The sequence below is a fragment of the Pinus tabuliformis genome, chromosome 7, assembly GCF_031772625.1.
Source record: "Pinus tabuliformis cultivar Carrire ecotype Pingquan chromosome 7, CPIR1, whole genome shotgun sequence".
NCBI classification, from domain to species: domain Eukaryota; kingdom Viridiplantae; phylum Streptophyta; class Pinopsida; order Pinales; family Pinaceae; genus Pinus; species Pinus tabuliformis.
In genome coordinates this window covers 1,804,227,675-1,804,255,590 of record NC_142293.1, presented here as the reverse complement: position 1 = coordinate 1,804,255,590, position 27,916 = coordinate 1,804,227,675, and the positions used below count along the sequence as shown (strand labels likewise).

At 37.4% G+C, this 27,916-nt stretch overlaps 1 pseudogene across 1 annotated transcript in view; it reads right to left on the bottom strand.

Moving 5' to 3' along the window:
* The window catches only part of LOC149255564 ((R)-linalool synthase, chloroplastic-like), a 31,534-nt pseudogene extending 13,291 nt beyond the window's left edge, over positions 1 to 18,243 (bottom strand). The window contains exons 1-2 of the transcript XR_016266384.1: positions 18,028 to 18,243; positions 17,727 to 17,929 (exon numbers count right to left, since the gene is read on the bottom strand). The product of XR_016266384.1 is annotated as a (R)-linalool synthase, chloroplastic-like (transcript). The remainder of the gene's footprint in view (positions 1 to 17,726; positions 17,930 to 18,027) is intronic.
* Between the last annotated feature and the right edge of the window lie 9,673 nt (positions 18,244 to 27,916).

Here is a 27,916-nt window from a genome sequence, read left to right as displayed (position 1 = left end):
AGTGTCATTTCGCGAGGTGGAGAGGCAATGGAAGCTTCTAGAATCTTCTCCTGTGACACTTGCCTCACTGAATTCGACCAAGGATGAGTAAGGGGCCCTCAGTCTCCAAGTGGAAGCAAGAACTATCAGAGAAAAGACACTAATCAAATCACAAGCTGACTCATCCCCCTTACAGATATCTATATATGGATCCCTCATCCCAGAGATCCAGAGGCTGGAATTTTGCATATTGTAAGGAATTGTTGTTGGTTTCTTGAGACAAACATCAGATTGTTGGGTGATCTAAGCTTTGTTTGAGGTGAAGAGGGGATTCTTTGCTGGGAGGTTGATGCTGGGTCGGAAAAAATGGTTGTAACTCCTCCTGGCTCTTTTCTTTTTTATCAATAAAAGCTATTTGAGTTTTCCTCCATGCTTTTGTATCAGTGATGTTTGTTACATTTGTATGGTCAATTTACATATGATCCTAGATTGTTTATGATTATAGATCCATGTCTTTGTATAGTGCTATGCTTCTGTGATCTTACAGGTACTTTGTGAAGCTGGGCATGCAAGGGAGCAGGTAGCTGAGGACTATCAAAGAAGAGAGGGATTGAATCAAAGGATTAGCACAAGACAGAGGTTGGTCCTTCTGTTCCTCTCTATCTATAATTCATAAAGGAAAAACAAAAGTAGTTTTTCTCTGTTTGTTTCTAAGGCAGGTGTCACACCTTAGTGGGATAGAGCAATTCTATATAGACACTTTTCCCTGTAACAAAATGGCGACTCCACTGGGGAAACTAATTAGTTTGTTTGTTTATCATTCTTTGTTGTTTGTTTCATAAACTTACAAGTAGCATTCGAACTGCATTTGCCATAACAAATGCAAAGTAGACAACTGCTACTTCAATCCGTCTACTGGATCTGTTTATGATTTAAACAACTGATTCACAAACTATCTGATTGCCCTTGTGATAGCTCTTAAATCCTCCTTAGATCTACCCCTGATTGTTGCATTACTGATTTCTTTTTGCTTAGCCAAAACCGAAGAACTGAACTACAAGCTGTGACCCGGAATCCAAATAGAGTCTCGTTTCTGGCCCAGCGCAGGTACTATTAAGAGATTCTGAATTTTAGCGCACTTTTCGAGTGGACAACCTGCGCTGCATTTTACATTCTTTGTGTTACAAGTGCGCTGATCAGAATAGCTCTGTGCAGTTGTGGCTTCTGTGGTTCATTCTTTCTAGTTCTATTCTTGAATTTTGCTGCCTGTGATCAGTATATGCCTGTTTGAAACCCCTTTTCCTTACTGTTATTCCGCCTCCTTTGTACAAAAGAACTGTAGATGTTTTTGTGTGTTTGTTGAGTCATTTACAATTCCCCTTTGCAAAAGTAGCATAATTGTACTGTCGCCCTTTGATTTGAAACTGTCGCAAGTGTCGATTTCAATCCTAGGAAAGAGTTTGATTGCTGTTGATGGTCGATTATCCTATTACTATTGCTTTTGGTCTGAATTTGTAATTTTCTAGTGTCAAAAACAAGTATTCATTTCAAAATCGTAAGGTGTTGTAATCGTCTCCATTTTTTTTTATTTCGAAAAGAAACTTATTTATATTTGTCGCTTGAAAAGAAATTCAGATTTGTGCATCAACTTTCTTTTTAGCATTCATAAACTAAGAAAGTCGAAAAACAAATGCATGCATGTGCATTTGCATATAGACGGTCTGATTGGCTTGATTTAGGAAAGTTCATTTAGAGTGTGCTCTTTGCTCTTTGTGAAAAGATTCTGTCTTTCTTTTCCCTAGTAGCTATGATTTTCATTGCATAAAGGAGATAAAAAGTTTGTTTATCATCTTAGATTGCATTTTAGGAATTACATCTACATCTCGTGGTGAACCTGGAAGGCAAACTTCATAAACAAGATCAACTTAAAATAAATTCAATGAATCTAACAACGCTTTGGAACTTAACGCACAACATTTAGAAGTCTAGGCTAGAGACGTATTCCGGCGTCGTAAAGCCTAGTAACTGTTGTTCTCACTGATGGTTGGGTGATTCCTCCACTTTGAGACGATAAGTGCCAGTACAGACTTGTGCTCCCACGTACCGTCGAGTATATTTTGGGAGACCCCAATAGGCTTAATCCTTTATCCATAGGAAGCCGTGTCTGCCGCCCTATCGATCGCAATGCACTGAACACAACATTTGGGAAGATTGACTGTCGTACCGTAAAAAGTATTCTGCAGTTTTGCGATTGGTTTGGTACTCCCTCTACCTAGATTTCCAGAGCAGTCCCTTTCGTTCCTTTTCAGACTCCTTAACAGAAAAGGTCCATCTGAGCACTTGTCACTTCAGGCTCATTAAAAATCGAAGGAGACTAGAGTCATCTTTTGTTTTTTCTCGACTCTTAAAAATTGAGAAAACAAGTTGTGTCAAAGCGTCTAAAATTCATTTAATTCGGAAACATACTTCCCCTTTATTTTAGTTGATCGAGTAATCCGCAATCGTGGAATAAAGTCAATTGAAACCCCGTCATTTGCGGAGGCTTACGAGTCAACCGTCTTTGTCTCCGGAATCGAAGCCAGTACGGACAAAGCGAACTCGCTTAACCGGTTCCAAATCTCCTATTGAAGTTGGAACAAGTGTTCCAACGACATCAGAGACTCCGGTTACTCCAAACATTTCTGGAATCCCTGTCTCTACAGAAGAAGTTCAGCAGCCACAGAAGGACAGTGATACTAATCCTAGTCTGAGAGTAAACACTTGTGTTACCAAACCAGTTCCATCTACAACCGGTTCGGAGAGTCTTTCTCTTCAAACATCTGTCGCTTCCGATTCTATACCTTCTTCGGCACCAGAAATATTTTACGGACCTGACGGTCTTCTCCTTCCACCTCGTCTGATTGCCATAGAAGAAATTGTAGAAGATCCTCCAACAAGTACTCCATCGCAATTTGGAGTCAGGATCACTCTATATCCTTCTTCATCAGAAGTTAGTCTACCACCAGCGGAAGCTCCTGTAGAATCGCTAGGTAATATTTTGGATAGACTACAAATGTCTGAACAACCGTCAACATCTAGGACTGTGTCATCTGACACAGCGACGGCAGAACTCCCTGCTATCACTCCGACAATGTTCGCCGGTATACCATCTGTCCCGACTAGCTCTCAACCGCTAGAAATAGCCCACTCAGGGGCTATTTCGACAGTATGGTCTGTTCTTGTTTGTTCATTCGGAATAATATCCAGAAACTCTTATGTTGAGTCTCAGCAAATTGATCCATTTGGAGGTCAATTTGGGCATTCCGGCCCCCAAGGGCAAACAATTCCCTTGAGTTCTGGATTACCACCGTATGGGGGGCAGTATACCCTTTCATTATCCCCTCTGGGAGGATATCCATACGGGAGTTCACAACAACATTCAAGTTATACTGGAATTACCTCTAGCGGTTGGGTACCAATACTACCTCAACAACCAAGAGTTGTATATTCAATGCAACAATGCTTACCTATGTTAAATATCCTAACTACGCCAGCTATTGTGACGATGTCGCAAGTTAAAGCGCTGCATTTTGTATGCCAACCTCAGGTTTCTGAGGTTGTAATGCAACAGACCCTTGACCCTGCGACTCAACCACAATCACCAACCGGTGGAACGACACAGGTTCAGACGGGTACGATTACCCCTCATCTTGGTCAAACTGTTAGTATCGGGCAACAGCACATGGCTTCACAACCATGGCTGGTGCAATACCAACAACCGCAATTCCAACAAGTATACCAAGGTTCTGAGCAACAAATCTTTGCTAACAGTGGACAGCCGTACATTCAAAACGGTCAAAATCAACCATTTTACAATGGTCATGCCCACCAACCTTACCAAACATACCAGCATCAAATGCATTATGCTGGTATGCAAAGACCAACTGCTCAGGAAATCCCATCTTATCCTGGGTATGCTTCACCTAACCTGAATCAATAGTTACCCTTTGTGGCAACTTTAGAGTTACCTGATTTAAATAGGTTAACAAACGATCCAATCGCTTACGCCCCTTGGTGGCCGGCGATTCCGCATAAACTTCCATCAGATATTCCTAAATTTAATGGAAATCCGGGTGAAGATCCATCGAATCACGTGATGACCTTTCATCTATGGTGTTCATCAAACACCCTAAATGATGATTCGATAAGACTTCGCCTCTTTCAGAGGATGTTAACGGGTCCAGTGACAAAATGGTACATTGAATTGCCTAGAGCTTCGTTCGACAACTTCAGTACCTTAGCCAGAACCTTTTTAACACATTTTCAGTTACCAATAAGGTACGAAACGGGAACAGAACTTCTTACCAATTTCCAACAGACAACGGCCACTCACATATCTTATCATATACATGAGTGGCGACGTCATCGTAGAATGGTAAAAACATATGTCCCCGATCAGCTCTTAGCTGAATGGTTTATCAAGTCATTACTACCTTCCATCACGGAAGATGTGGCAAAGGGGGGAGTCGTAACAGAAGAGCAAGTTAATGCTCGTGCGCAATATCTGGACTTGATTTACACTCAGTCTGGCATGCTCTATTATAAAATACCTGACGCCCCTAGACCGGAATTCTCAATTCCTCCTCCTAAATCGAACAATGACTCTCATGCCGGTGATGGCGTGATTAGCACAACAGACACGAAATCGACAAAGGCTACATCCAAAAAGGCCCGTAAGATTTTAGGTCAAAATGAAAAATACGAACTTCTTGCTTCAGAATTAAATGCCGTATCGACAGATAAAGGAAAAGAAACCAAACAACCAGGGACCAAGAAGAAAGGCAAAGGGAAGAAGAAGAAATAGGAGGAATCATAACCTGAGAAATCTTCTTCAAACCCTCGTGGAGATAGGAAACCAAAAAATCCATGCTTTATATGCGATGAGGATCACTCGACTGCAAATTGTCCACACAAGGTTGAGCTTAAGAAATTCTTCAAGAATTCGAAAACCTCCACAGTGTTAACTGATCCTTTTCCAAATCTAGGAACAAATCTGGTTGAAAGTGGAAATGCTTCCCCGTCTCAAGTGCTAATGTTGTCGGTTTCAAAATAGCTAAATGATGCTTTGATATCAACAAGGAACAAAGATTATGGGAATCCACAGCTGTCGAACAACAAGGATAAAGATCAACCTAGTAGTTTGACAACAACTTCGACAGAAGTTGCGCCACCCACCATTCCTGAATTGACGATAAAACTGCCAAAGGGAGTAGTACACAAGTCGACATTTAATCACCGCGCTAGAGCGGCACAACATTATAATATAGTGGAAGATTTGGCCCAATCGCCATCCGCTACGTCGACTCTTGAAGTATTGCAGAATTTCCCATCCCAAAGGCAGGCTTTATTATCAGCCATTGGTGGGATTGACCCAAAGGATTCCAATCTTGTATCCTTCGATCATAAAGGATATGATCCTCAATTACCAGCTCAACTAGCTTTCCTTGTTCAAGTGAAAGCCCTCAACAAAATTGTTCATCGAACAATTATTGATGAGGGGGCATCTACATGCATTATGTCAATGAGTTGCTGGAAAACTTTAGGATCTCCAACCTTGTCGCGATCTTCGACGACATTAAAAGCATTCGACGGAAGAACATATACCCCATATGGTATTCTAAGTAACTTTAAAGTTGAACTAGGAGGTAAAACAATAGAAATAGATGTTGAAGTCATCGATGGAAATCTTGATTACAACATCCTACTAGGAAGACCATGGATATATGCTATGGCTGCTGTTGTGTCGACCTATTTTAGGAAGATTGCATTTCCCTTTCAAGGAGGGATTACAATCGTCGATCAACAAAACTTCCTCCCCAATGGTTCTCAAGTTACAGGAAGCATTCTCATGATCCATGGAAGCCCCCATTCGCTTCAAAATATCGTAGTAGGCCTACTAAAAGATCCTATACTAATGGGAACTTTCGCCCTTCCATCTCCAATCAACCTAGTGGAAGTAGCGTCGATAGGAACTTGCAATATGATATCTTCTAAAAAGATCTCAGAAAACGATATCGACATGGATCATGCAATGGTTTTACCCCCAAGCCCAACGGAAATATTGTAGCAATCAATGTTCCTAGCGTGGGAGGCGAACCCAAATCAACGCTCATCAAGCGTTTGGATAGATAGGTCTAAAGAATATGGTACCCCTTCAGATCCTTGGTCGCAAGTGCATGTCACCGACGAAGGAATTGTCCAATCAATGGTAATTGAAGGAGCACCATGGAATGTTTCCCACCATCGTTCCCTTCTTCCGGATTGTGGAGAAGATACTCAAGATGACCTTTATCATCCTTCAGTGTTTGATTTCCTATCAAATACTGTGAACACGGTGGTTTCCGAGCGAAACTTGTCCAATATTGAAGAGACTATCGCCATAAATATCTCGACCAAAACAGATGTTGTAGAGAATATTTATGTTGGCAAATGTTGTTCTCCTTCAGAACTGGAAATATATAACGCTCTTTTTCACAAATTCAGAGATGTCTTTGCTTGGTCATACAGTGAAATTCCAGGCATTGACTCGAGTATCGTTGAACACGAAATTAAGATGTATCATGATGTCAAACCAGTACGACAATGGCTAAGGCAGGTGCACCCCAAGAAAGCCGCTGCCATTAAGGCAGAAGTTGAAAAACTTCTCCATGCTGGTTTCATCTACCCGGTTCCTCTAACTGATTAGGTATCGAATATTGTCCCTGTTATGAAAAAACAAGGAACAATTAGAGTGTGCATCGATTATAGGGATGTAAATGAGGCTTGTCCAAAAGACAACTACCCTACACCCTTTATTGACCAGATAATTGATAAATGCGCCGGATGTGAAATCTTTTCATTCATGGATGGATTCTTCAGGTATAATCAAATAAATATCCGCCCACAGGACTAGTCAAAGACTGCATTTATTTGTCTGTGGGGCACGTTCGCATATCGAAAATTACCCTTTGGTTTGAAGAACGCAGGGGCGAAGTTTCAGAGGGCAATGAATTATGCCTTCCATGACATCAAAAACATCATTCGACCATACCTCGACGACCTACCGGCTCATTCGCAAAAGCGGGCTGATCACCCGCAACATTTAAGAGCAATATTTCTAAGTTGCCGACACTACAAAATATGACTCAATCCACACAAATGTGTATTTTGCATCAGTTCTGGTCATTTGATTGGCTTTGTAGTCTCGAAGGACGGGATTCGTCTTGACCCATGTAAGGTCTAGGCAATCATAACTTTGCCTCCACCTTCGAATTTGCTTCAGATTCAAAAACTCCAAGGGAAAGCGAACTTTCTGAGGAGGTTCATTCCAAATTACGCCGAACTTGCTAAAGGTTATACACGTATTTCGAAAAAGGAATTGCCCTTTGTCTGGGATCAGGTTGCACAAGCTTCCTTTGATGCTTTAAAATAATCACTAACGAAAGCATCATTAATGTACGCTCCTGATTATCAAAAAGATTTTAACCTGTATCTGGCTGCAGCGGATACGACCATCGCAATGGTTTTAGTTCAAGAAGTCGATGGAATTGAACATCCTATATATTATTTAAGTAAAAACTTAAATGATACAGAAAGCAAATATTCTTACGTTGAAAAGCTATCACTTGCAGTTGTTCAAGCGATACAGAGATTCCGACACTATGTCCTATTTCGGAAAACTACCATTCTGTCAGATTGCAACCCCATGACTTATATATTGTCGCGACAGTTGTTGGGGGTCAAATATTCAAAATGGATAGCAATCCTACAAGAGTTTTATCTGGAATTTGTAAAATCCAAGTCGAAGAAAGCTCTAGTTTTCACAAAATTATTGTGCGATCTCCCATCGTTGTCCAACGATGAAACATCTGAAGAAACAATTGTGGACAAAAGTTTGTTTCTAATATCTTCAAGTAATGAGTGGTATGGAGATATAATAATTTATCTCCAAACCCAAAAATACAGGCCAAACACCTCCCACTCCGAACAAAAACGTATTCGATACCAAGCAAAAGACTACATGATCGTCGGTGATACACTTTACCGTCGTGGTATCAATACAGTTCTGAGAAGGTGCCTCACCCATGAGGAGGCTGAAAAAGTCCTGAATGATTGTCATTCGGGTGCGTGTGGGGGGAATCAATCTGGATATGCTATAGCGCAAAAAATCTTACGAGCAGGATACTTCTGGCCAACAATGTTCAAAGATTGCATAACTGCAGTCAGAAGTTGCCATGCTTGTCAAATTTTCGATAGCAGAACCATAAGACCACCCGCACCTCTGCAGCCAATAGTGGCTGTTGGGCCATTCACCAAATGGGGCATTGATTTCATGACAGGTAACCCCACCTCGACCGGGGGGCATGGGTATATCATAGTCACAGTTGACTATTTTACCAAATGGGCCGAGGCGATGCCTACATTAGATAATACTGGTGAAACAGTTGCCGTCTTCTTTTTCAATCATGTAGTCGCCAGATTCGGCATACCACAGGCTATAGTCATAGATCATGGATCGCATTTTCGCAATCACATGATGGTCGAATTAGCTGCCAAACTAGGGTTGTCTCACGACCGCTCTACTCCATATTATCCGCAAGTCAACGGACAAGTTGAAGCAATCAATAAGGTCCTAAAGCGCATGCTGCAAAGGATGATTGGAGTTCACAAAAGAAGATGGCACCTAATCCTGTACTCAGCTTTGTGGGCTTACCGAACATCGGTAAGGAATGCAACCAGGTTGACACCTTTCCAACTGGTATATGGCCTGGAAGCAGTCTTACTAATCCAGTGCGAAATCTTGTCTCTCAAACTCGCAATTGATCTCCTCCCTGGAACTTCAGAATAAGAAGCTCGTTTCTTGGAATTAATCCAGTTGGATGAAACCCGTCGTGATGCCGCTTTGGCTAACGAAGCCCATAAGAAACGAGTCAAAGCGAAGTTCGACAAAAATGTCAAACCCCATGTCTTCTGAGAAGGTGACTTGGTCTTACTTTACGACCAAGAATCCGATAAATTGGGAGCAGGTAAATTTAAGTATTTATGGATGGGCCCCTATATTGTTAAACGAGTGTTAGCAAAATGAGCCTATGAGTTAATGGACTACGACGGAATTCCACTGGCGCAACCTCGTAATGGGTTGTACCTTAAGCGTTACTATGCGTAATGGTAACCTGTATGCTTTTGTTATGTTTTTGTTTTCGCTAAAGTGTTTATTTTGGTCAAGTAATCCACTTTTTACATTTGTTGTAGATGTCAAACCTATTGGAGTCATGTGTTGGATATGCCGACGGAGCGAGTCATAGTTCGCGGAACCTATCTTCCGCAGCTTGGGCTATTTTTGATCCAAGCGATGAGTTAGTAAGTTTCAGAGGGGTATGTATTGGTCGATCAACAAATAACATCACTGAATATAACGCGTTGATAGAACTTCTCTCTAATGCCATCATACATGGTATACGCTGACTAATTGTCAGGCTAGACTCACAACTCGTAATACTACAACTCACAGGTATATATTCTGTCCGAAACCCAGCTATTTATCGCATGTTCCTAAGGGTTAATATTTTGGAAAGACAATTTGATTTTATTCAATATCAACACATTTCTAGAAACTTAAACACATTAACTGACTCATTAGCAAATTATGTGTTAGATAGACATTTGCAACATTTATAAAAGAAAACATACTATCAATGTTTGCATGTGGATCATGTAACTTAACCAAAATAAAACTCCGAAAATCAAAAATATATATAACTGTTTATGGTTTACACATAATGTTCTGTAACTAAGACAAAATCGGTCAAATGACCAAAAAACTCAAAATGCTAGGGGGCACCCTAGTCTAATGATGCTTGTGATAGCAAGTCATAGCCTGTGCGATCATGTGTAAGAGACGAGTCCATCGTCTTGGCACACCAGTAGTATGCCACTGTAACCTCAAAGGTAGCTCGTCAGTCCTCACATCTGGAATACCAAGAGTGAGGCCCTCAACCTGCTCCTGTAATGTTGTGAGAGTCTTGGCCACATCGACGTCACGAAGGATAGCCCTTTCGACGGCCTCTCCTGCTCGGGCAGCAGCTGGTACTCTCAGGGAAACTACTGGACGAACAGGACCAACATCTACATATACACATGAGTTTGATTAAAGTCTTGATAGAATAAAGCACAAGGACATTATAAATGAAAAATGATAAACAGGAATATGGTTAAATATTTTACCAATTGCGCCCCACTATTCGCCATCCGGCAGTACTAAATCTGGATCACCCCGGAAGTCCATACCCACATATGGATAATCGGAATAAACCATCTCCTGAAAATCAAACCACCTGAAGAAGGTATCAAAAAATGAAATGTGAGACTGACCAGCATGCCTAGACATATGGTCAACCCATCTCTGCATACGTGGTTCAGTAGGAGAAGGTAAATCAAGTGCAATATACTGTGGTTGCATCAGTGGTATCTTCTCCAAGGCAAAGGCGGTCGAAATAGAACCATACCCAAAGTTCTTCAATCTCCCGCTCTTTATCTTGGTCAATTGTTCTTTCATCACAAGAAGTACTGCGTCACATCAGTTGAACGCCTTCGATTGGAGGCATTCCAAGGCATAATGCATGTAAGATAGATTGGCTACATCAAGAGCCGCACCACCGGCCATCCTACCAAAAGTAAACAGAATAGTCCTGAGGGACCTGTCAGTGACATCACGGATGATGATCTTGCCATCTTTACTCGGTTGAGATCCTTCTCTATAGTACTGGCAAACATAATCTCTCACGGAGTCGCCTCCTCGGGCCGAACCTGATAAAGAGATGGGGGCACCCCGCCTCGACAAGCCAGTCAAGAAATAGATGTCTACTACAGTCAAGGGGATAGATTTGCCCTTGATCTGGAAACCTGGTTGGTAGGATCCCAAGCATCGAGCAAATACTGTAGTAAGTTGATCTGCTGTCTCATGATAGAAATGTGGAAGAACTTCAGCAAGCCACAGTTCCGCAGTGCGTTTACTGTAACCGGATCATGTAGGGCAAGCATGTTCTCTTCTTCATGCTCACGTTCTCGCCATGTAATGGTCATCTTACTCCAAAGATCTCTGAAAAACAAACAAGAGAAGAGTTAGATCCTGATTTTGGTAAGAAACAGGAAAAATTTCCATAAAAAATTGTGCATTAAATTCCTTTTCTGTGCCCAACGCACCTACAGCAATGTTCAGGGTGTGTTGAATGTCAGATAGCCTTTAGACAGGCCAACATTCAACACACCTTTCGATACACAGAGGGTGCGTTGAAGGGAGAATGAGTTTTTCAAACCCCAGGGGCTCAGAAAAACTAGGAATCAAGCTCAAAATGCAAAATGGAAACCATGAAATGAAAGAGCTCAGGTTTAGCTCCTACCTGATCCAGACAACGCCGAGAATCATCCACAGAATCTCCCGAAATCAGCTGATGAAAATCAAGGGGGGAAAGCACCTCCAAAGCTCCAACAAACCAAATTTCAAATGAAATGGTAAAATGAGAGGTAAAAACACTTTTTCATTACTTTTTACGTAGTTCAAAGTAAAATATTAGTGCTCTAACTCGTTTTTAAGCATATATTGTTCATTTCTGACTAGTTTGATGAAGCAGTTGAAAATACAGTACAATCTTTGAAAGAAAAAAGCTATTTATGGTAAAATCAAAATTGGACCATTCAATCGAGCAGTTTTAGCACATAGTTCAAGCTCGTTAAAAAATAAACATAAGACATGAGCAAATGTTTCCACCCACGTTTAAGCTCGTTAAAAAATGAACTATTCCTCGGTAAATAACCATCGTGAATGTAGTACTTTAGCTGTTAAATCCTTGGTTGTGTTTCCACCGTCACCTCCACTTTTTCATTGGCCGATTATTCACCTCCATTTGATTGTTTACCCATTTTGAAGAACAACTGCAAAGAGTGATTTCACTAGCCATCCTTGTGACACTGCCGTGATTGGAAAATTCCAAACCTTAGCTGGAATCAGCTGCTACCCGTTTTATCACTCGTTCCTCAAAAAGCGAGTCTCCTTTAAGCTCTTTTCAACTGACTCGTAAAATATGAAAAGATTTCTGAGCCATTGGCCTCTCCAGCTCGTTAAAGGGACAAGAAGTGCTATCCCTCCTCTAGATTTTAATCTTTTTGGACCTGAGGGATTATTACACAAAACGATCGAGCGCTTGTTTTGTTCGACTCGTTAAAAGTATCGAAAATCCATCCCTTCTATATTGTTTTATACTTTTTCGGACTTAAGGGATTAGATGACGAAAAAGGAATTTTGGAGTTACCTTTACGTTCCTTTTCAGATTCTCTAAAATTGAAAAGGACCGAGTTATCTTTATCGTTAAACTCGTTAAAAAGATTAATAGCGACAAACTTGTCTATAGACGAGAACGCGTTTCACTATCGCTAGGCTCGTTAAAACATAGCGATGGGTTTGTCCGAATGGAAAATTATAGAACAAGCATATGTTATCCTCCTCAAGCTTGACAAAAATAAAGAGGTACTGGTCAGCAATGACCGGGGAAAATTGGGAAGAAAACTCAAAGAAACTTTGTTGGTAGCAAGTCGCTCTTGAACATGACACTTCCACTCCATGTCCGAGTCGGGTTGGGTTGTTTCATTCGCCGGTCACATCACCATGGTCACGCCATACCATACACATTTGGGGTTAATGCTACCAATCCATCACATCAGTGTTGCCGATATGTTCAAGAGAAGTCATTCAGAGAATTCACTTGTGTCTCACTCACTACCATACATTATACTCCATTCTTTCATGACCGCCACCCTGAACCTTATATCACCAGATCTTTTTCACCTCCATTAAAATCATTTGCTCCGTTCCGTGTCATTGATGTGGGATTCATTAAGGTCCTCCTGTGACGGATCACTTCTTGTCGACATCAGCTCATTATCCAAGAATTTGATCTAGGAACACGCCATTCAATACTTTGAAACTTGCATGCCTCAATGGCAAGTTTCTCACTTCCGGTGACAGGTTTACATCAATGGCCTTCGACTGAAAGATTTTGCGTGGTGTTCAACGCCAAGTCCTTCATTCACACCACATGAATTGTACTGCGGTACCTTGAGGGTCATTATCATTATCGATGATTCCTCTCGCGCTTGTTAATAGTTTACATCATTTACTGGTAATCAAGCGATGTCTTTCCATGTTCGACTTCAGAACATTTCTCACATGGATCGACTTGTACTTTGAGTGAAGATCAGACGAGATTGAAGACCCTGGATCTAGTTTCATCCATCCGGGCTGCGATATATATTCAGGAAGATAAAGACATTAAATGTACATCATTGCAGCACAGATAATCATCCTATCAAAAGGATGATGGCTCTACCAGAATCATCAGTCTACACTCAGACGATTGTCTGTCCTATGTACATGAAAATGAATTTATAAATCTGAGCATGGGAATGCCCACCTCAGCCAAAATCATGAAAGTAGTATGAAGATAATGTATTGTATTGCATCTTATTACAGGTCTCCTCCCAGCATTGAAAGAACTTCGGATCCTCATAATAAAGCATTTCACCCGACACCAAAAGATTAACGACCTCATACTTTAGGGGGCAACTGTTATAGACATTTTTGGGCCCTACAACCCCAAGAATGAAATGTCCATAAACCAAGGGCTCCTAAGTCCCTAAAAGTGTTTTTCTAACCCCTAAAGGAACAAGGTCAACAGATTACAACTTCTCCAAGAAGTTCTCCATGAGAAACTGCTCAGAATTGGTCAAAACAAGATCATTGCAGCTGCTCCACTGGCTAGGTGCGTTGCATCTCACCCAAATATACTGTGAGGGTGCATTGCAATTCAAAAGTCCCTTATGTGGGGTGCGATGAGCGAGAAATGACAAATGGCAGTGTCATTCCGCGAGGTGGAGAGGCAATGGAAGCTTCCAGAATCTTCTCCTGTGACACTTGCCTCACTAAATTCGACCAAGGATGAGTAAGAGGCCCTCAGTCTCCAAGTGGAAGCAAGAACTATCAGAGAGAAGACAACAATCAAATCACAAGCTGACTCATCCCCCTTACAGATATCTATATATGGATCCCTCATCCTAGAGATTCAGAGGCTGGAATTTTGCATATTGTAAGGAATTGTTGTTGGTTTCTTGAGACAAACATCAGATTGTTAGGTGATCTAAGATTTGTTTGAGGTGAACAGGGGCTTCTTTGCTGGGAGGTTGATGCTGGGTCGGAACAACTGGTTGTAACTCCTCCTGGCTCTTTTCTTGTTTATCAATAAAAGCTATTTTAGTTTTCCTCCATGCTTTTGTATCAGTGATGTTTGTTACATTTGTATGGTCAATTTACATCTGATCCTAGATTGTTTATGATTATAGATCCATGTCTTTGTATAGTGCTATGCTTCTGTGATCTTACAGGTACTTTGTGAAGCTGGGCGTGCAAGGGAACAGGTAGCTGAGGACTATCAAAGAAGAGAGGGATCGAATCAAAGGATTAGCGCAAGACAGAGGTTGGTCCTTCTGTTCCTCTCTATCTATAATTCATAAAGGAAAAACAAAAGTAGTTTTTCTCTGTTTGTTTCTAAGGTAGCTGTCACACCTTAGTGGGATAGAGAAGTTCTATATAGACACTTTTACCTGTAACACTTACCCTTGACAGATACCTTACTATCAGTTCCTGTTGTTACCTCAGATTTCACATTTTCATCCAGATTGGCAAACATTGCAATATTTCCAGTCATGTGATTACTGCAACCTAAGTCTAAGAACCAAAAATCTTTTTGTTTGTCTTGTGCAATGTTACATGTCAACAGCACAATTTTTGGATTCTTATCTTCTTCATTTGCAAAATTCTCATTCTGCCTACTATTCATGTCATTTTGTTTTTTCCTACATTCATTAGCGTAGTCCCCATATTTCTTACAATAATGACATTGGACTTGGGATTTTTCATACCTCTGTCCATGAGCTTGCTGTTTGCTTGAACCTTCATCTTGGTTCTAATTGCAGCTCCTTCCGCTTGTGCTTGCAGGATTATTTCTGCCTTTGTTTTTGCTTCTTCCACGACCTCTGTTATTTTCTCTACCTCGACCTTTTCCTTGGCCAAAATACATCTGAGTCTTGAATGCTTGCTCAAAAGAGGAATCTGTTCCTCTACTCAGTCTATGTTCATGAGACATAAGAGAAGCACTCGGTTCATCTACTGTGAACTGTGAGAGATCCTTTTTTTCTTCTATTGCTATCACAATAGTTTCAAACCTTGAGGGTAAAATTCTCAAGATCTTCTCTACAATCCTTCTTTCTTCAAGAATCTCACCATGAGATCTTATATGGGTTATCAACCCAATAACTTGAGTGAAGAATGAATCTATTGCATCAGATTCCTTCATGCTGAGTGTTTCAAAGTCTCTCCTCAACATCTGTAACTTTGCAGTCTTCACCTTCTTCATGCCTTGATAGGCAGTTTTGAGAATATCCCATGCCTCCTTGGATTTTGTTGCTACTGTAATCCGTGGAAAAACATTTTCATGTACTGATTGGAAGAGAAAAAAGAGGGCTTTGGCATCCTTCTTCCTGTCGCTCTTCAACTGGTCTCTTTCTGCTACTGTCAAAGCAGCCAATGTTGTTGCATCTGTAGGTTCAGCATATCCAGTTTCAACCAGCTCCCATATTCCTTGAGAAGCAAACAATGCTTTCATTGTTATGGACCAATAACTGTGATTTTTCCCATTAAACTGTAGCAGTTGAGAATTTGTCAAACCAGTTCTAGCATTTGCCATCTTAACCTGTATAAGTAAAGAAGATATACTGACTGTATAATTAAAACAAGAAAAAAACTTTCTCTGTTGGAGAAAATCTGCTCAATAAGCTTCTTACAGCTCCTACAGTGAAAAACAAACTTTGTTTTTTACTCACTGAGTGCCTAGACCAACTCTGATACCATGATGGAAATTTCTGATAATTTCGAACGAAAAAGAGGAAGCAAAATTCCTCAACTCAACACAAATAAATGAGAGAAATCTGGACAAAGAAGATATGAAGAAAAGCTCTGTTTTTATTAACCATAAAAATGACAATAAAAATTACAAACTTTTTCAGAACTACAGTTCTGGAATAACTAAAAATTCCATACTCTGTTTTTACAAACTTTGTTTTTTAACACAGATTCGTGTTTCAGCATCTAGCACACAGTTGTTGAAACACCAGTTTCAGCCACACAGCCTGTTGCTGAAACACAAAGATAGTTGCTGAAATAGCGTGTAGAATGCATTGCTGCTCCAAAACACAGCGACTCTGTTTTCTTGTTGTTTTCTCCGCTCTGCCTTCTTCTCTGTTTTTTTCTATTTCTCAAACTCTCTAATATTTTTCTAACATAAAAAAGAACTGTTGTTCATTACATTTATATGTTAAAACCATTTGAATTTAAACAATAAAATAATAAAAATATCTTCTAAAGCTTATCTCCGCATTTAATGCAGCAAGCGGTGATGCCTTTTGAAGAAATGAAGTCGGCTGTTGCAGGGGAATTTAATTCTGAAAATTTAATGCACAGTAATGTGCAAAATAGCAAGCATGACTTTGACGCATCCAATAGTCTGGAATATCTACAGCAAATCGGATTTCTGTCCAACTGTTTATGTTGCCGTTGGAATTAAATTCGAACAGAAAGATATTATTATCTTATATATATGAATAAGCATGAGTATGAGGATTCATATTCTTACTGATTAGTCGAGGATCTGCAGTGTATCAAGTTGTTTTGAGACATAGTTTTGTGGGATGGACATATTAGAAGAAAATCTATGTAAATGAAAACTTTCCTTTTAATGAAAATGAGGTTTTTTATTTTATTTTGAAAAACAAAAAAGAGAATAAGTATGAGGATTGCCGTGGAACAAATATTGTAGAAAATATATGAAGATGGGAAGGTGGAAAACACTGGAAAAATATATGAGGATATGGAAAGGGTATATAAAGAAAAGAGAATGGATGGATTTAAAAAAATATAAGACAAGTTTATTGAGTTGGAGGAATTGTTGGAATGATTATTTTAAGTCTAATTGTCTGGATGATTATTTTAGGTCGATCTGGATCTATTTTTTTGTTGGAATCCGAGCAATTTTTTTCAACAAATCTTACGCAAGGAATGTTTAAATCATGTGATTGAAAGTGGAAATAGATTCAGTACCATCAAAAACCTTTAGAACACCCAAAATATTGAAGTTTAACAAGTATAACTTGGATTTATAAAAATCTCTACTAGAATTTATCGAAATATTACAAAATTTTTCTAGATTTTGAAAATAAAGATAAAAATCAGACTTGAATTGAAAAAGAAGGAGTTACAGCTCACAGGTGAGTATTGCACATGGAGACTGCACTCAAACAAAGAGAACTTTCTCCGTACACTCTATATTCATCAAATGAGCAATTACATCATTAAGTACATTACTAGAACTCATGAAGTTGCAACCAAACACCTAAACTCTAAGAAAAAATCCTAAACTAAGGAGATACTTTACAACTTGTGTAACCATTTCTCCATTAATACAAAATAATATTAATTATTTTCAACTAATAAATATAACATATAACATAGTACATAAGTTTATTCGTTGAGCAAAATAAATATACAATTGAAATACTGGGAAAAAAACATGCGAGAAATTTATGAAGTATAAATAAATAATGATGACAACGCTGCAATGGCTTACCTGTAAACATAATCCAGCGCTGATTTTATTTCACTTTTGAAATGCCTTTCGATTCCCAAACGTTCAATGCTATCGACTACAGAGAGGCGCATAAGGAGATCATTGCAGGGAGTGATTAATTCTCCATCTTTAACCGAGATTGAATTGATCATCTCTTTTACTTCTCCAATAAGTTTCTGAGCACGTTCATGGTAGGAAGTTGTCTGACCCACCCATATACGTTCAGTAATGTAAATAAAAGAATTTCAATTGTGAGTGAAGAAGGAATGCACGAAAGAAAAACTTCAAAGATGAAAATTACCCCATAAGGCGTTGAGAGGGACTGTATGAAATTATGGTCCTAGAGGTTGGAATGATGATTGGCTATGCGTCTCTGTATACCATCATCGGATATTGTCCGACATAATCGGATCGAAGTTGCGATCATTCTGCGGATGCCCTTAACCTCACTAGGACTGACCAACGATTTGTGCACGCGCCATCTCGGAGCCAGCGATGCGATAGAAACAAGAGCCATTCCTACTCGATATGATATGATACACTAAAAGTGAGGCAGCTCAAAATAATGAACTGAAATTCTGCGAGATCCACCTTACCTGGGTTACTTATTTATAGGTAAATATCCAGCAGTGAGAAAATTATTGGTATATATGATCAAATATTAAGCATTGTGTAAGTGAATCAATTATTGGTATATGTGTATATATGCAAATGAGCCAATGATTTATTGTCTTTTTTATCATATCCATGGGATATCTCAAAAGGCAAAAACAGTAAACCTATCATATCCATTGAATATCTCATATTTGCAAAAACAGTAAACAGTAAACCAAGAACATCGCAAACGTAACAGGATGTACGGCTTTCCGTAACTTTACCATGGCGTGATGTCTAAGCGGAAAAATGTAATCTCTTTACACACAAAGTCAAGATATATATATGACGTCATCGATGTTTACGATGTCAAAGTTTCTGTCCAGCTCAGTAACCCTCCAAGTATTGTACTGTCACCCGAATCTTTAAATAAATAAATAAATAGAATACACCAATCACCCGAATCGTTTTTTCGGAGGGCTAAAAAGTCTATCTTGTATTGTCAGTGGTCACTTCAAGAACAAATGACAAAGGGTTTTGTATATATTTTGAGAACAAATGACAAAGGGTTTTGTATATATTTTGAACGGCGATTCCTATTTTTAACAGTATAGTAAGTTTATTACGTCTTGACATGTGCCGGAGATAGGCAGATATAACACGTGACCGGATGACTATAGAAAAAAAAACGGCGTGTTATAAGGGGTTATCTCCGGCTCATGTGAGGCGCAATAAATTTTCTATAGTGTTGGAAATAAGCATCGCCTATTTTGAACACAAACATATTAAATTACACTAAAAAAACAAAAAAAGGCATAATAAGTCTCACATGAGGAAGTTGTTGAAAAATTAATATGTCAAAAATTATTAATTATGAAACTAACGACACCGAAAACAGAGATGACTCCATTGAAAGCAAGATATCTCAGTTTTATTTTTAAAATTGTTTTTATAAGAAAAAGATGTTGAAAGAAAGACATCTCAATTTTATTTTTAAAATTATTTTTATAAGAAAAAGATTTTGAAGAAAAGATATCTCAATTTTATTTTTAAAATTATTTTTATAAGAAAATGGAGTAGTTATATAAATTAATGATTTAAAATAACAATTTTCTCACTACAAGCAATTATTGTATTTTAACTCTATTTTAAAAAACATTTCAGTATGAAAAAGTAGTAGTTATATATTAATGATTTTCTCTTGTAATATGTTGTTTATAGTAGAAAGTGGAAAAAGAATAATGAAAATGACAAAAAATAACAATTTATTAATTATAAGTAATTAATATAGTTATATAAATTAAATAGTTGGTTTTATAGGGATGAAAATATTTGTACCTCATGCTACATCTATCTTTTTCAAGACATTTAATAGAACATCTACCAAGATTCTTAACTATGAAGACCCTTAACCTGTAAATAGGTTTTGTTACAATACCATGGCATACTAATACCACATTCCAAAAAAACCATAACTTTGCTCATATGACATTTTTTTAATTAAACTATTTAATTTAAAAGACAAAAAGAGCATAACTACTCCTGAGATCAATCACAAGCTTTGATTTGTGACCACTACTCGAAATATTTTAGAATATTCTATGGAAGTTAAATCCTTACCATCTATCTAATAATTATTGATACTTAAATTAAAATTGTTGAAGTCCTATTTCAAAATAGGTACACCTATTCACATAATTATTCAAGCTAATCACACAATTTATTATAATATAATAAATATGGTGTATAAAGATGATGTGCAGTAAATCTAGTTAACTTCTCAAAATGTAGCTTTTATCTATGAAAAGGTTGAGGCTCTTTTATAGATGGGCATAGGAATAACTCCACATCTGTTATTTTTCATTAAGGTGTTAGGTCCTTATACTACTACTGTAACCCCTTATTATTATTAGTGCAACCCCCTTATTATATTGTTGGGACGTGTAGTCCCCATATTGTTATTATTGTGCCCCATAGAAGCCCACTATTGTTATTATTGTGCCCTTACATTATTATTGTTATGTCGGCTCTAATTATATTATGACCCTTTAGACTCCTATATATATAAAGGAGGTATTGTCATTTGTGTCATCCAATAATTGTACATTTGTGTAATGAAAAAGCAGGTTTCCCTCTTGAAGAGACTGAATCCTAAGGCATTGATCTTTCTTTTCTATTTTTTTGTGAGTTGGTTTCATAACAATTTGGTATTAAAGCTTTGGCTTCTAGGGTTTTGCTGCTCCAAACAAGTCATCATGGAATTTTCACTATAACAATTTCACTACAAAGTTTCAGAAGCGAAAAGGAAACCCCATTTGAGAAGAAATCGGTCTGAACCTCGGGTCAGAATTTTAGGTCTTGTCTCGCTATATTTTCGAAGATATGATGTGAGGAAGTTAGGGTTTTTGCAAGCTCCAGAATTTCCTCTCGAACAGGGCATTGTGGAATTGTCGCTATAAAGCTTTTTCTACGAAGGTTCAGACTCTGAAATTAAAACCCATTTGAGAAAAAGGTTTGGTGAATCTTAGGCCCGAATTTCATATTTTTCTTCGCCATATTTGTGGAGATAAAGTCCTAGACAATTAGGATTTCTATAGGCTCTCGAATTACATCCCAAATAGGTGACCTTGGGAAAATCATCATAACTTTCTTTTTGAACATCACATTGAAATTTCATAAGAAGCTACAGAACGAGGATGGACCGTAATTTTATTTGTATCGGTTTGAGGTCGTAACGTTGAAATAGTGACACATGGAACTTCGTACAAATTCACTTTATTGAACTAGTCTATAATCAAGTCATCGTGGGAGATTTGACATAACTCTTCCTTGCAGAATCCAATCTTGATCAGAGTTGCGAGGTTAGAAAGAGGACTCAGAGGGCTACTATAGGATGGAATTTCAGTACTTGGAGATTTGAAATTACAGAGTTAAAGTTGTGTCAATATCGAGCTCCTAAAATAAAGAAAAAGGCGATATGAGGATGTTTGATGGCAAGGATCCGGTAAATTGGATACTACAGATGGAACAATCTTTTGATCTACATGAGGTGCAACTGTTACAAAACGTATGTATTGCATTCTTCATATTTAGAACTGGATCAATTTTTATGGTATGAAGGGCTTTGTTCTCATAAACCACTTGTTACGTGGTCAATTTTCATGGAGGAAATGATACCAAATTATGAGGATAAAAAGAGAAACACCTTGTTTAGCCAATTGATAAATCTCAAAAAAAAGTGTTCAATGGCAGAACACCTTAAGAAATTTCAAAAATTGAATATAAGGGAAAATGATATTCCAGAGGAGCAGAGGATTGATGTCTCCATTGGGACTTTAAAGGATAGCATTCAACATGAGGTTCGTCTTTGGGAAATTGATTCGTTGGAGAGGGCATTCAGGTTGGCAAGAAAAGTGGAAAGAAAAATTATGGCAATAAGGAAGCCTACCACTCACAACTATAAAGATGGAAGTGTTGTTCTCCTAGCCTTCCACAACCTACAAGGTTGACACTACAACAATTGGAATAAAAAAGAGCAAAAGGGGTTTTGTTACAATTGTGATAACAAATACAATAAAGGTCATAAGTGTGCTGAGAAGAAATTATTTTACATTGATTATGAAGAGGAGAGTGAAAAGGATCAAGAAATGTCAAAGGAAGAGGATATACACCAAGAACCAACCCCAAAGAAAGAAGAAATGAATCTGACCATATCTTGTAAAGCATTGGCAAGAAATAACACTCCTCAAACACTCAAGATAGAAGGACATAAAAATGTTCAAGAAGTGAAAGATCACATTGAGAAAGAAGAAATTAAGCCAACCATATCTTGTAATGCATTGGATGTAATTACCACTCCTCAAACTATCAAGATAGAAGGACATATTAAGAAGAAAAAGGTAATAGTGTTAATTGATTCGGGTAGTACCCATAATTTTATTCATTGCAGGATAGCCAAGGAATTGAATTGCTTCTTATATTCAGCACCAGAGTGTCAAATGATGGTTGCAAGTGTAGGAACCATAAATTTCTCTGGAAATTTTTGTAATATCAATCTATACATGGGAGATTATGTATTGAATAGCCTAATGATTTCCATTCTAATGGTTGGTGATTATGTTGTACTAGGAGTCCAATGGCTACAATCCTTGGGTGCAATAGCTTTTAATTTTCAAGAACGTTTCATGAAATTTTCTTTGGAAGGAAAGGAAGTTCATTAAAGGGTATCACAAGGAAACCTGGAAAGATAATAAGCTATAACAGATTGACAAAGCTTCTAAAGAAAGAAAAACGAGGCCTAATTTCACAATTATGTTCGCTAGAGGTTCCCACATCAAAATCATCTATTTCTCCAGATGTCCAAAAAGCCTTGGACAATCATTCCAAGGTATTTGAGACTCCTAAAGGTCTCCCACCTATTCATGATCATTATCATTCTATTCATTTGATTCTAGGAAGTGTTCCTCCAAACATCAAGCCTTATAGATATCCCTATGCCCAAAAGAGTGAAATTGAACGTATGCTTGGAGAAATGCTAGAGGATGGTATAATTCAACCTAATCAAAGTTCTTTCTCTACTCCAGTAGTACTGAAGCACAAGAAGGATGGGTCATGGCGCATGTGTCTAGATTATAGAGAGCTCAAGAAAATAACTATTAAAGATAAATTTCCCATTCCTTTCATTGATGAATTATTGGATGAATTGCATGGATTAATTTACTTCACCACGGAAAATTTTAAGAACCATCCTAAATTTATATGTATAACAAATGGGCGAATCCCCATGATACATAGGAAAAATGGGAGGCGATTTTTTCACTAATATATATATATATATATATATATATATATATATATATATATATATATATATATATATATATATATATATATATATATATATATATATATATATATGGCGAATCTCTCACCAAATTATATTATCTTGTAAAGTCATGGCGAATCTTTCACTGAATTATAAAATCTTGTAAGATCTTGGAAAATCTTTCACTGAATAATAAAACATTGTGAAGTCTTTGTGAATGTTTTGTTAAAGTATGAAACCATATATGATAATAATAAAACATATTCATTAAACTGTAATATACTAACATACAGGTTTGGAAAAAAGAAACATAATTTTCACTTCCTACAAACAATGTTGCAAGTTTTAGTGGCCATGTTTGTCATGGTAGGAGAGATTAATGTTTTCTCTACCACTTTTGTCAAGCTACCACTTTTTCCAATCTATCAAATTTATTTCTTATTCCATAGACTCCAACTGCGAGATAAAAAAAAAACACATCAAGTTTGTTTACCCCAACACGCCAACCAGTAGCAAGCCCCAACGATATAATATAATGAAGTAGTAGGTATCCCAAATGACTGTTGTCAAAGGCCTTCCAATCAATATATAGATATATAAATGTAGATTTATTATTATTTTAATTGGAAATCTTCAATTCAATAATAAAATTTAATTACATCTCTCCCAATCTAAATTTCTTATTAGCATAATTCACTACCTTCATACCATTTTTAATAGCATTGTAACATGTGGATTAATTTCCTTTTTGGTGCACAATCTCCACCTTTTAGGACAATATGGTGCAGTGACCCAACACCTACAGATCATTACGACAAACTAAGAATAGTAAAGAAGATGAAAGGTTGTACAAACTAGCATATTTTTCAAACAACTAATCCAAGATCAGTACCTTAACTTTTTCATGAAGATATCATATTGAGAATGTTTGGTTGTACAAACCAGCATATTTTTCAAACAACTAATCCAAGATCAATACCTTAACTTTTTCATGAAGATATCATATTGAGAATGTTTGAAAAATGGTGGGAAATCTGGGCAGTGATTATAAGATTTCATTGTTTTGAATTTTTTTTGTTAAATCAGAAAAACCAATATTAATGGAGATATCTATATTTTTTACTAAATCTTGTGAAGTGACTAAATGTAGCTTTAACCATTCACCTTAAGATTTTTTTTACAATATAATTATGTAAGTCTATTTAATATCTTCATTATCATAAAATCCAACCTATATCCATCTTAACTCCACATCTACCACTCTTAGAGGGATGAAATCTATTTAACCCTCCCAGCACTTGGTAGACCCGGAATTAAGATGGATCTAAGTTGATAGAATTTCCCCTTTAGATAGTCTATGCTCACATGAATACTATGGTATTACCATGGGTCAATACCATGGGTTATCATAAACCTGGAGCTTAAAAACTACTATTAGTAATTTATAAAAATTAATAAATTAATAATTGATTTTTATTTTATTTTTTATTTTAACCAAGTTAAAATGTTTAAGTGACATGAAATCACAAGATCCATTTTTGCTCTTGATCTACCAAGCCCCGAGGGGGATCAAATATTTTTTCACTATATGTTAGTTTGCATATCGCGATATTTGATCCAGAGTAATGATGGATCTATGCTAGCTTAATTCCCCTCTTTAAATAGGCTGCATTCCATGTGAATACCATGGGTCAATACCATGTGCGATCTTTATTTTTATTAATACTAATATTAGGGTTAATAATGTTCTTTTGCATGGTATTAATAATAATTTGGCCCATGGTATTTGGCCCATAGGCTTCACCTAAATATAACACATTTTTTGAGTGTTCGTAAATATAAGGTGGCTTATGGAATAAATATAATTTTTTTATTTATTTATTTACCATTCCTCTTGTTTATTTATATTTTTATTAATTTACCATACCTTTTTTATAAATATGGTATTTGGCCCATAGGATTCAATTAAATAAAACCTCTTTTTTTAGCCTTCTTAAATAGAAAGAGGGTTATGGACTAAATATGAAAGAGGTTTTATTTATTTACCATACCTATAGTTTATTTATATTTTTATTTATTTACCATACTTCCACTTTATTTATATTTTTATTTATTTACAAGCTTGCGTGTTCATAAATATAACGTGACATATAGAGTAAATATAAAAAATGTTTTATTTATTTACCATACCTCTCGTTTATTTATATTTTTATTTATTTACCATACCTTTACTGTATTTATATTTTTATTTATAACTATCATAAATACATTTTCTTGAAAATGAGGCGAATGGAAGATTGTAACTCCTAATTTCAAGGACTAAATTTACTTTTTTACCCTCTCCTCTAAAATAAGGTGGGCTAACCTCCATACCTAATAAAATTTGAGGCAATTTGTAACAATGTACTATGATACAAAATATTCGCCCAATAAAAATATAAAACCCCTTAATTTATCCCAAGGGCGAAAATTCGCCCCTAAAATTTTCCATGTACTTCACCAAGTTGGACCTTCGTCCAGGATATCATCAAATAAGAATGGATAATGAAGTCATTCTGAAAACAACATTATTGAAGAAAGATGCATTTTCATGGACTCCAGAATCAACGAAGGCCTTTGAACATCTTAAAGAGGCAATGTGCCAAGCACCAGTCTTAGCTAAGCTAGACTTCACAAAAACCTTTATTGTGGAATATGATGCACTACGAAATGGAATTGGTGATGCGTTAATGAAAGAAGAAAGACCCATTTCTTTCAAAAGTCGTCCAATCAAAGGAAATTATTTACACAAAGCTATTTATGAGAAAGAAATTTTGGCAAGACTACATGCACTTAAGAAATGGCGACCTTACATAATGAGAAGATCCCAGTTCAAACAATATTGTCAGAACTTGATGACGAAGGAAAAATCATATTGAAACCTAGAGCAGTCACAGAAGCAAGAACCTGAAAGCTACGAAATCGATCAATTTCAGAGTATCTCATCAAGTGGAAGAATGTACCCGCTGAAGATTCCACATGGGAGGGCAAGAGTTTTATACAAAAGCATCAAGAACTACTCAAGCATTGACGACAACACTTTTTGAAGGAGAGGGGCATGTTAGGTCCCTGTACTACTAGTGTAACCCCGTATTGTTATTAGTGCAACCCCCTTATTATATTGTTGTGCCCATGTAGTCCCCATATTGTTATTATTGTGCCCCATAGAAGCCCACTATTGTTATTATTGTGCCCTTACATTATTATTGGTATGTCGACTCTGATTATATTATGACCCCTTAGACTCCTATATATAGAAAGGGGGTATTGTCATTTGTATCATCCAAGAATTGTTCATTTGTGTAATGTAAAGGAGGTTTCCCCCTCAAAGAGGCTGAATTATAAGGCATTGATATTTATTTTCTATCTTTTTATGAGCTGGTTTCATAACATAAGGTGAGTCATACATTAATACAAAGAGAAGGTTTCATCTTTCAAGAGGTGTGAACAACTCTTCTCTTACAATCTATTTATGAACGCTTCATATTCCTAGTAAGCTAATATTTACAATTTACCATAATCACAAGGATTAGGTATCTATCATTCCACCCTTGATTCAAATGGGTGTTTGTAAGTCCAAGCATATTTTTGAAGTTTTCATCTTCCAAATAGCTTGGTGAATATGTTTGCAATTTTCTCACTTGTGTAACAATTTCTCAAACGAGTCTTGGAATATACATGATACCTAACGAGATAGTACTTTGTGTTGATGTGCTTTGATTGATCATGGGATCTAGGATTCTTTGCCAACTTAACTATATATGTATGTAAACCATAAGAGGAGTAGAATTCATCAATTTCCCCTTTAAATATTCATTTCATCATTTTTTCTGGGCCACACAATCTCTTTTTCTTCTGCACCTACCACATATTTTGTCTCATTTGACAAATTTGCTATAATTGATTGTTTGTGTAACACTCGCTCCCACCCCTTTGTTATGTCTTAGAATATGGGAGGTGTTACTTAAGACTTAAACCAACCTCTAAAGTTTGTTATGAATATGGGATTACAAAAAATCATTCTTTCTCAAAGTTTTTAGGAATAAATTATCATGTCACCATTGTGTCTAGCTCATCGAGATATTTCTAGTGATATAATTTTCATCTTAATTTGACTCCTGGATTAAAATTTATGTCCAAATTAAGTTTGTGCAATCACCTAATGCCACGTGACATCCTTGTGTAACCCACATGGAATCCACGTGACTCTTCCATGCCCCCACAAAAAGTTTCATGTCATTCTACATCAACCTATACAGGGCCCATATGTTAGGTAGTTCCCCGCCGTGAGGTTCCATAATATTTCCACCAACCCAGAAAATCGATAGGTTTATAACGTTAGTGATACCATGTTTCGAACCCCCCAACCACCCCCCCGCATTCACTCTCAGTTGACTAAGGGGGTCCCTTGGGTGAAAAAGGACCATTGATTCATCCCATTCCCTTATCATACTCCTTGGAAATAATGCACCATGTGACAAGGGACCCATGGAAAGAAACCTCATATATGACCCACCCCCCTCACTAGGTAGTAAACCCACAATGCACCAAGGGGCCTGCAATGAATAGAGGTCGTTAATCTAACTACTTGACAATCACGTCGTTCCCCGTAGTTAACCCACAATGGACCAAGGGGACCCAAAATGAATATAGGTTGTCGATCTAGCTACCTCATAATCACGTCGTACAGAGTAGCCTACTTATTATGAAGGCCAAAATATCGATTCAATGA